Here is a 9,563-nt window from a genome sequence, read left to right as displayed (position 1 = left end):
AAATGTATGCAATCCCGGGTAGAGGGAATAGGAGTGAATGTAGTCCTGGGTAGAGGGAATAGAAGTGAATGCAGTCCTGGGAAGAGGGAATAGAAGTGAATGCATTCCTGGGTAGAGGGAATAGACATGAATGCAATCCTGGGTAGAGGGAATAGGAGTGAGTGCAATCCTAGGTAGAGGGAATAGAAATGAGTGCAGTCCTTGGTAAAGGGAATAGAAATTAATGCAATCCTGGGTAGAGGGAATAGGAGTGAATGCAGTCTTGGGTAGAGGGAATAGAAGTGAATGCATTCCTGGGTAGAAGGAATAGAAATGAAAGCAGTCCTGGGGAAAGGGAATAGAGGTGAATGCAATCCTGGGTAGAGGGAATAGAAGTGAATGCAATCCCGGGTAGAGGGAATAGAAGTGAATGCAATCCTGGGTAGAGGGAATAGAAATGAATGTAATCCTAGGTCGAGGGAATAGTAGTGAATGTTGTCCTGGGTAGAGGGAATAGGAGTGAATGCAGTCCTGGGTAGAGGGAATAGAAGTGAATGCATTCCTTGGTAGAGGGAATAGAAATGAATGGAATCCTGAGTAGAGGGAATAGAAATGAGTGCAGTCCTGGGTAGAGGGAATAGAAATTAATGCAATCTTGGTTAGAGGGAATAGGAGTGAATGCAGTCCTGGGTAGAAGGAATAGAGGTGAATGCAGTCCTGGGTAGAAGGAATAGAAATAAAAGCAGTCCTTGGGAAAGGGAATAGAAGTGAATGCAATCCTGGGTAGAGGGAATAGAAGTGAATGCAATCCTGGTTAGAGGGAATAGAAGTGAATGCAATCCTGGGTAGAGGGAATAGAAATGACTGTAATCCTGGGTAGAGGGAATAGTAGTGAATGTTGTCCTGGGTAGAGGGAACAGGAGTGAATGCAGTCCTTGATAGAAGGAATAGAAGTAAATGCAATCCTTGGTTGAGGGAATGGGAGTGAATTCAGTCATGGGTAGAGTGAATAGAAGTGAATGCAATCCTGGGTAGAGGGAATAGAAGTGAATGCAATCCTGGGTAGAGGGAATAGAAATGAATATAATCCTGGGTAGAGGGAATAGTAGTGAATGTTGTCCTGGGTAGAGGGAACAGGAGTGAATGCAGTCCTTGATAGAGGGAATAGAAGTAAATGCAATCCTTGGTAGAGGGAATGGGAGTGAATGCAGTCATGGGTAGAGTGAATAGAAGTGAATGCAATCCTTGGTAGAGGGAATAGGAGTGAATGCAGTCATGGGTAGAGTGAATAGAAGTGAGTGCAATGCTGGGTAGAGGGATTAGAAATTAATGCAATCTTGGGTAGAGGGAATAGGAGTGAGTGCAGTCCTTGGTAGAGGGAATAGAAGTGAATGCAATCCTGGGTAGAGGGAATAGGAGTGGTTGCAGTCCTGTGTAGAGGGAATAGAAGTGAATGCAGTCATGAGTAGAACGAATAGAAGTGAATGCAATTTTGGGTAGAGGGAATTAGAGTGAACGCAGTCCTGGGTACAGAGAATAGAAGTGAATGCAGTCCTGTCTAGAGAGAACAAGTATATTGAACATTTGTTGAATGCGTAGGATAGAAAAGAGGGAGAGCCATTTGATGCTAGACTAGACGGGGTTAATGTAGGATTTAGATTACTTGTCGAAATGGCTGGTAAGAATGTTAAATATATGATTAAGAAGTTGAAGAAAGAAAATGCTGCAGCAGTTGACAGAATTACAATGAGTGGCTGACCTGAATATGTAAAGTAAGGATGATGACCGTAAAAGGTTTGCATGGAAGGACTGAAAGATTCATTGGAAAGGAACGGCTTTGATATCCAGTAAGTCGGAGATAAGGTTTAACAACGACTTGTGTGTAGTAGAGTTCGACACACTGCCGACGAGCCTTCCATCAGTAACATAAGCATTTTGTTTATATGAAAACCAACATTTTGTTTATATTTTTTTTTTTTTTGGTATGTACATTGCATTAAGCTTAAATCATCGAGACCTTCCAATTTCAAGAATATACCATCTGTTCTATCAATCAAGATCGAGAGAGAGAGAGAGAGAGAGAGAGAGAGAGAGAGAGAGAGAGAGAGAGAGAGATTCATTTATCACACTTGAACTGGAAGGTCATGTACCAACCGTGTGTCACACGATCCTACATAGTAACGACATTTCATTTTGTGTGTATATTATGCTTGTATCTTCGCTCTCCCCTAACACTGATAAGGACTTGAAATAACATTTCTGTTTTTCTCACCATTAACTGTTAACCGGTGCGGTGTTAGTTGAACAAGAAATTGCCTGTTATGTCTTTTATGCCCTTTTTGCCTGGAGTTTATGTATATATAAATGAATGTCCTGTAATAAAGTTACTCAGTTGCTTTCATCCTGCCTTTGAGGTATAACCTTCTCTCGTCCCGTCACATTGGTGACCCCGGAAGTCGACTCGCTCCTCCCGCCTTCCACCCCGCCTCACCCCACCGTCATTGGTACTATGGAGGCCTCCACGGAAGCTGGCGCCGCCCCATTGAAAATTTTGTCGTTCGCCAGCGGAGAGGTGTTTGCTTGGTTTCAGTGCACAGAAGTCCAGTTCCGCATCAAGGGTGTGACTTGCTCCACCACCAAACCAGATTATGTTCTCGCGGCGAAACCCGAGGACACCTTCCCGGAAATATCCGACTGAGTTTGTGAACTAGGAGACATTGCAATAGTGTATGACGCCCTCAAAACCTACCTTCTGTAGCAGTACTCGCCGTCGCCAGCAACCTGTATAGCAAAGCTTTTTCAGCTCTCTCAACAACCGTTGGGGGACCAAAGAGCTTTGCTGACCCTCAGGGAAATGACCAGTATCGCTCGCCTGCAACCTGCTGCAGACTGCTCTCCTCCTGAGGTGAACCTACTTCATGCCCTTTGGATACGCCGTTTACCCAAACCTGTACGCGCTACCATCCCCGTTGTCGATAGTTTACCCATAAAGGACTTATGACCAAAGCTGACCCCCATATGAGCAGCCACTTCACGACCTTCAACACCTCCATCAACGCCTCCACTCCTGACAAAGAGGGCGCCTATTCAACATCAACCGAAGCTGACGTGAATGCTGTAGGACATACACGTATACCCCGTGACGTGCCGAAGCGGCAAAAAAGCCACCCATCACCCACCACTCGCTCGCGCCCCAACCAATGACTTCTGCAGCCACTTACTGGCTCCCATCGGCCGCTACTACCACTACAGATTCGGGGAAGCCGCAAAGAAATGTGGCAAAGATTGTCAGTGGACAAAAAACGTGTAAGTAGACCATCACTCATGGCAGTGGCCTCCTGTGTTTCTAATCTTTCTTTTTACATGGTGCAGGAACGGGCGTGCGATTTTTGGTAGACACGGGTGCTTCTCATTCTCTTTTGCCAAGGACACAACGTAGTCTGTCTACATCTGCCGATGTCGGCCTGGTAGCCGCCAACGAATCTGCGATACCCAACTACGGTTATGAGAACCTCACATTATGGTTTTGAAACAGTTAATTTAATTGGAAGTTTCTCGTTACTGACGTCACATTGCCAATCCACGGTGCGGATTTCCTCTCTCATTTTCACCTTCTGGTCGATGTCACTGACCAACAATTGCTCAACGCAGACTCGTACTTGTCGACACCTCTTCAACCCGGCCCTTCCAACCTCGCTCTCCACATCAGCGCACCCACGGATGCTTACACCCACCTCCTCACGTCGTACCCGGAAGTTTTCCGTCCAGAACTTCGCCAAATGCCCAGAGCTTCTGCCAAGCACGGTATTTATCACCATATCAAGACAACGGGACCCCTAGTCTTCGCAAAATTCAGACGTCTGGCACCGGAACGATTGGCAGTCGCCAAACAGACGTTCACTGAAATGGTGGAAATGGGCCTTTGCAAAAAGGCCTCCTGCCCATGGTCGTCACCCTAATCATCGTTCTGAAGAAAGACGGCTCCCTCCGTACGTGCGGAATTACAGGCACCTGAACATGCAAACAGAACCGGATCATTACCCCCTCCCAAACATCGCCGACGTGACCTCCTACCTGCACAAAGCGAAGGTTTTCTCCACGCTGACCTCCTGAAGGGGTATTATCAGGTGACTATGAACCCAGAAGACATCCCCATGACCGCCATCACCAATCCGTTTGGTGCATACACCTTCAATTACTCCTGTTTTGGCCTTCGTAATGCTGGGGCCACTTTTCAACGTCTCATGGATGGCATCTTAGGGGACCTCCCATTCTGTGTAAGTTATGTGGACGACATACTTGTGTTCTCTTCCTCAAAAGAGGAACACCTCCGTCACCTGCGCATCGTGCTCAACCGCCTGCAACAAAACGGCCTTGTAGTCCGGTACGACAAGTGTACCTTTGGCACCAACGAAGTGTCGTTCTTAGGGCACCACATCACTCCTGAAGGAGTCCATCCCCTCCATGAGAAGCTAGCAACCGTTCAGAACTTCTCCACGCCCTGGACCGTCAAAACTCTGCAGGAATTCTTGGGCATGATCAACTATTATCAGCGTTTTCTGCCAGCCATTGCTGCCACTTTTTCTCCCCTTTACGCCTCCCTCAAGGGCAAGCCAAAAGACCTGAAGTGGGGTCCCCTTCAAGAAGCGGCCTTCTGCAATGCAAAGAATGCCCTATCAACCGCTGCAGCTCTCACTTTTCCTATCCCACATGCCCGTCTCCTCTCCACCGATGTCAGCGACGTCGCTATTGGTGCAGTACTTGAACAGGTGGTCAACGGCTCGCCCCGCCCATTGGCCTTCTTCTGAAGAAAACTGTCCAAGGCAGAATCGTGTTATTCTACCTTCGACTGCGAATTGCTGGCGGTGCACTTGGGTGTCCGTCACTTTCGCCATTTCTTAGAAGGTACGCCCTTCATCATTCGCACAGACCACATGCCTCTAGTGCACGCCTTCACTCGACAGTCTGACGCCTGGTCCGCCCGTCAATGCCGACATCTCTCCGCCGTGGCTGAATACAATTGCACCCTTCAACACGTCCCTGGGAAAATGAATCCCCTTGTCGATGCCCTGTCAAGAAACACATTGGCTGCCGTTCAACTGGGATTGGATTACAACGCCTTGGCTGAAGCCCAATGACAGGATCCAGAGTATCAAGCATGTAGGACATCCTGCACATCCCTCCGTTGGGAAGACATCCCCCTCGACGACTCCAACACCACCCTTCTCTGTGACGTCAGTACTGGTAGACCGCAACCTTGGATTCCTGCTCCCATGTGCTGACAGGTGTTACATTTCATTCACGGCCTTTCACATCCCTCGTGCCATTCTACTGCCCAGCTGCTGAAGACGAAGTTCATTTGGCACGGCATTTCTAATGATGGTAAGGATTGGGCCCGCGTCTATACTTCTTGACAAACTTCCAAAGTACATCGACACACTGATTCAGGAGTGGGCACCTTTCCTCAACCTCATCGTCGTTTCGCCCACATTCGCATCGATGTTGTAGGCCCCCTACCCACATCACAAGGACATTGTTACTTGTTTACCGTCATCGACCACTCCACTCGTTGGCCTGAAACCATTCCCATGGAAACTGCAACGTCCGCTTCATGTATATCTGCCTTACTCTCTGGATGGATTGCAAGATTTGGTATCCCTGAGCATATCACTTCTGACAGCGGTACCACTTTCACCTCTCAATTGTGGACATCATTAGCGAATCTCCTGGGCATCACCCTACATCAGACAACTGCCTACAACCCCGCTGCCGATATAATGGTTGAACGTTTTCAACTGGTTTACTCAGCTTCCCTGGGTCCTCCTAGGACTAAGGACCACTTCTAAAGATGGACCACTCTTAAAGACACCCTCAACATCTCGGCAGCTGAAATGATGTATGGCCGATCTTTTTCCCTCTGCAACCTCCTCCGATGATCTCCAGTGTATACGTCACGTCGTGGGAAAATTTACCCCATGCCACCAGACTTACAAGCCCCCAGCAAAACATCACATACCGACAGACTTACACTCTGCAACGCACATCTTCTTACGCCACGACAATAGCAAGCCACTGCTAACGCCACCTTACATGGACCCTTTCCTTGTGATCTGACGCAGTTCAAAAGCATTCCTACTAAACATTCGTGGCAAAGAAGACTGCTTATCTCCTGCCAGATGACCCGCCTACAGTTTGCCTCTCTAGATCAGGGCGCCTTATTTAACATGTACAGTATGTCATATTTAGGGGGGAAGCCATGTACCAACCGTGTGTCATACGATCGTACATAGTAACGATATTTCATTTTGTGCATATATTATGCTTGTATCTTCGCTCTCCCTTTGCACTGATAAGGACCTGAAATAACATGTCTGTTTTTCTCACCGTTATCTGTTAACCGGTGCGGTGTCGGTTGAACAAGAAATTGCCTGTTATGTCTTTTATGACCTTTTTGCCTGGAGTTTATGTATATATAATCGAATGTTCTGTAATAAAGTTACTCAGTTGCTTTCATCCTGCCTTTGAGTCACAACCTTCTCTCGGCCCGTCACAGTAAGATGAATGAATGCTTGAGTCTAGACTTAAGTTATCATGAACTTTCTATAATATGGAATATGTTTGTGGCTAAACGTTATGAGAATTCTTATGCAAGTGCAACGCATACATCTGTTACAACAAATCTAATTTCTCATACAAAACGAAATGCCAAGTTGGCTACAATTGATTTTTAACACTTCCTATGTAAGTAGACAATATTCTACATCCTTATGAAAACATTGATCGTACATTGTGTGTGAAAAGTATGTATATCTTTATTTGCATGGCAAAGGAACATAAACTAACAATCACAAGTTCTTTGTATCATCCTTGACTTCCCTGGCCGCTCAAAAGACATACAATAAAAAATCATTACATTCGGGTTACGTAAGAAAGATAATAAGAGAAAAATACTAAAAATATATACAAAATTTATCAAAATCTAATTCCAAATTACGTTTGTACCATATTAGGTACCATATAAAAAAAATCATACGCATACAAATAAAAATGAATATAAAACCACAACTTCCTTCTCTCCATTTCTCCAACGTTCCTTCAACTGCACTGATAATCCGTTTAAAAGATAATTGGTTTCCTATGATAACGATCAAACTCCATCTAACCGCGATGTGATGATCCCAGCACTCATCTAGTGAGCACCTCATAAATATCAAGGTTAATAATTGTATATCGATATCATAAGTCATATCTGACGCTACCGTCTCTTATAATTACGCCGAAAAGGAGCACGACAAAAACGCAGTAATTATGTCTAATTAGATCTTAATTGTTGAATGGAGCAGAGTATGGGAGAGGTAGAACAGAAGTTTTTTGAACTAATTGTATGAGAGAGAGAGAGAGAGAGAGAGATAGAGAGAGAGAGAGAGAGAGAGAGAGAGAGAGAGAGAGAGAGAGAGAGAGAGAGAGAGAGATTAAGCTAATGCCATGCAAATTAATATCCGACTTCAATGGAAATCTTTTGCTGACAAAGCAAGTAAATAAAATATCTTGGAAGTCAAAACTGATAATATCGGAGGAAAAATACGAATGGGAAAGGAGTAGGCACCAATGTTCTGTCTCCCTACGCATGCGTTTATTTCATAATATGAAATCAGTTACTTTGGCGTTTTGTTATGAATTTTCAAGTTAACGTACATTTATATGTATCTATTAATTTCGAAAAAAAATAATAATAGCTAAAGACTACGCTTCATATTCCCTCTTTTTAAATCTTACTTAAACGAAGGAAGAATGAGTAGTAACTTATTTCATCTTATGAAAATGAAAAAGATTTGAAGAGGATTTACCCAAATAAGGCTAAAATTAACTGTATTCAAATTTAATTAATAACACAAGAAATATAGTACAGCTGTTGAGAAGTTAAACTAAAACGGAAAGTGATGGTATTGTCTATCCAAATAGGACATCTTTCCCCTTTGTTATTAGGTAAATGTTAGGTTGTCGTATTCAATTACGGATTAAGTATTTCTAAAAATAAAGCATTACCAAACACAACTCAGAAATTAGAATTAAACTGTATCAAATCTAATAACGAGGCAAAAAAAAAAAAATGATTCACTTGTACAAAACGAATTCTATTGGTTTTTTTTTTTTTTTTTTTTTTTTTTTTTTTTTTTTACCGAAAATCATCCAGCCAGATCAGAACTTACATTCCTAATAACCAAGTTACCATTGAATCTAAAGTTGATTTCTTTGCTCTTCTCTTTTTGTTCTGCTCAGGGTTTTTGTTTCATCGAACCCAACAAGGGCAGGCATGACTCTTTGAATATTTTTGGTAGGTACAATAAAAGTAATATACTGTAATACACTTCTCTTCTCTATTTTTTTCTGGCATAATCTAGTTTTGTGGCGAGAGGTTTTCTTTGGCCAGTTTATTTTTCGTTTTCATATACGATATTATCATGATTAGGGAGAAAGATAGAAACATATATATATATATATATATATATATATATATATATATATATATATATATATGTATGTATATATGTATATACATATAAGTATACATATATATATATATATATATATATATATATATATATATATATATATATATATATATATATATATATATATATATATATATATATATATATACATATATATAATATATATAGATATATATATATATATATATGTATATATATATATATATATATATATATATATATATATATATATATATATATATATATATATATATATATATGTATACATACTCTTGCGAAGCTGGTCTTCATGAAAGTAGAATATTTTATCTACTTATTTTGTTTGTGTATTTAAGAGATGTGAGTTCCACTTGCGTAGGATTAAGTAATATATGTGAATTGAATATGACTTTCGTCATTGTAAATTTACGTTATTTTAAGGAACAAAATTTTTATTTCACCTAGTTTTGTTACGAAGTCTTATGTAAGCTTGTTAAAAGGTATACTGTATGACACACATGCTAGGGATTGCATCATGTTTCCACGTGGTTGGAAGTTGCAGGAAAGTTCTGTACTTGAAATTAATTTTTTCTTAATGTTGTGAGAGGAGGTGGGCAGAGTTTGCTGAGAGAGGGTTGCCTTGCAAGCAACATTAGCACCCCTTCTTCATATTACTAAGTTGGCAGCCTTATGCCGCTAAAGCCGTGCCCCCAAGCCACGAGAATGATTTACTAAAATTTCTGGAGTAAATTAAGTTAATATATATAGAACCAAGAGATCCAACCAATCCCTTTGAAAGAGCCAACGTCTGCCAGTCCTCTCTACAGCCACTCCATGACTCCTCTCAAGCATTAATAGTGTTTCCGTCTTTAAACGTGAATAGTGATTTCTTTCAAACATATACCGTGTATAGTGTTGTTCAAACATTGGTGATATTATTGTGTGTCTAAATTAAAAGTGAAGTATGTTAATGTGATTAAATATTATAGTATAAATTTTTGTAACTGGTCCTATGAGATTAGGTTAACCAGTGAAGTGCATAATTCTTTAAAGTACCTTTCTTTTTTACTTAGTCGAAGGGTTAGTTCAGAT

The sequence above is a fragment of the Palaemon carinicauda genome, chromosome 8 (assembly GCF_036898095.1).
Source record: "Palaemon carinicauda isolate YSFRI2023 chromosome 8, ASM3689809v2, whole genome shotgun sequence".
NCBI classification, from domain to species: Eukaryota; Metazoa; Arthropoda; class Malacostraca; order Decapoda; family Palaemonidae; genus Palaemon; species Palaemon carinicauda.
Note: the sequence above shows the minus strand (reverse complement) of the source record.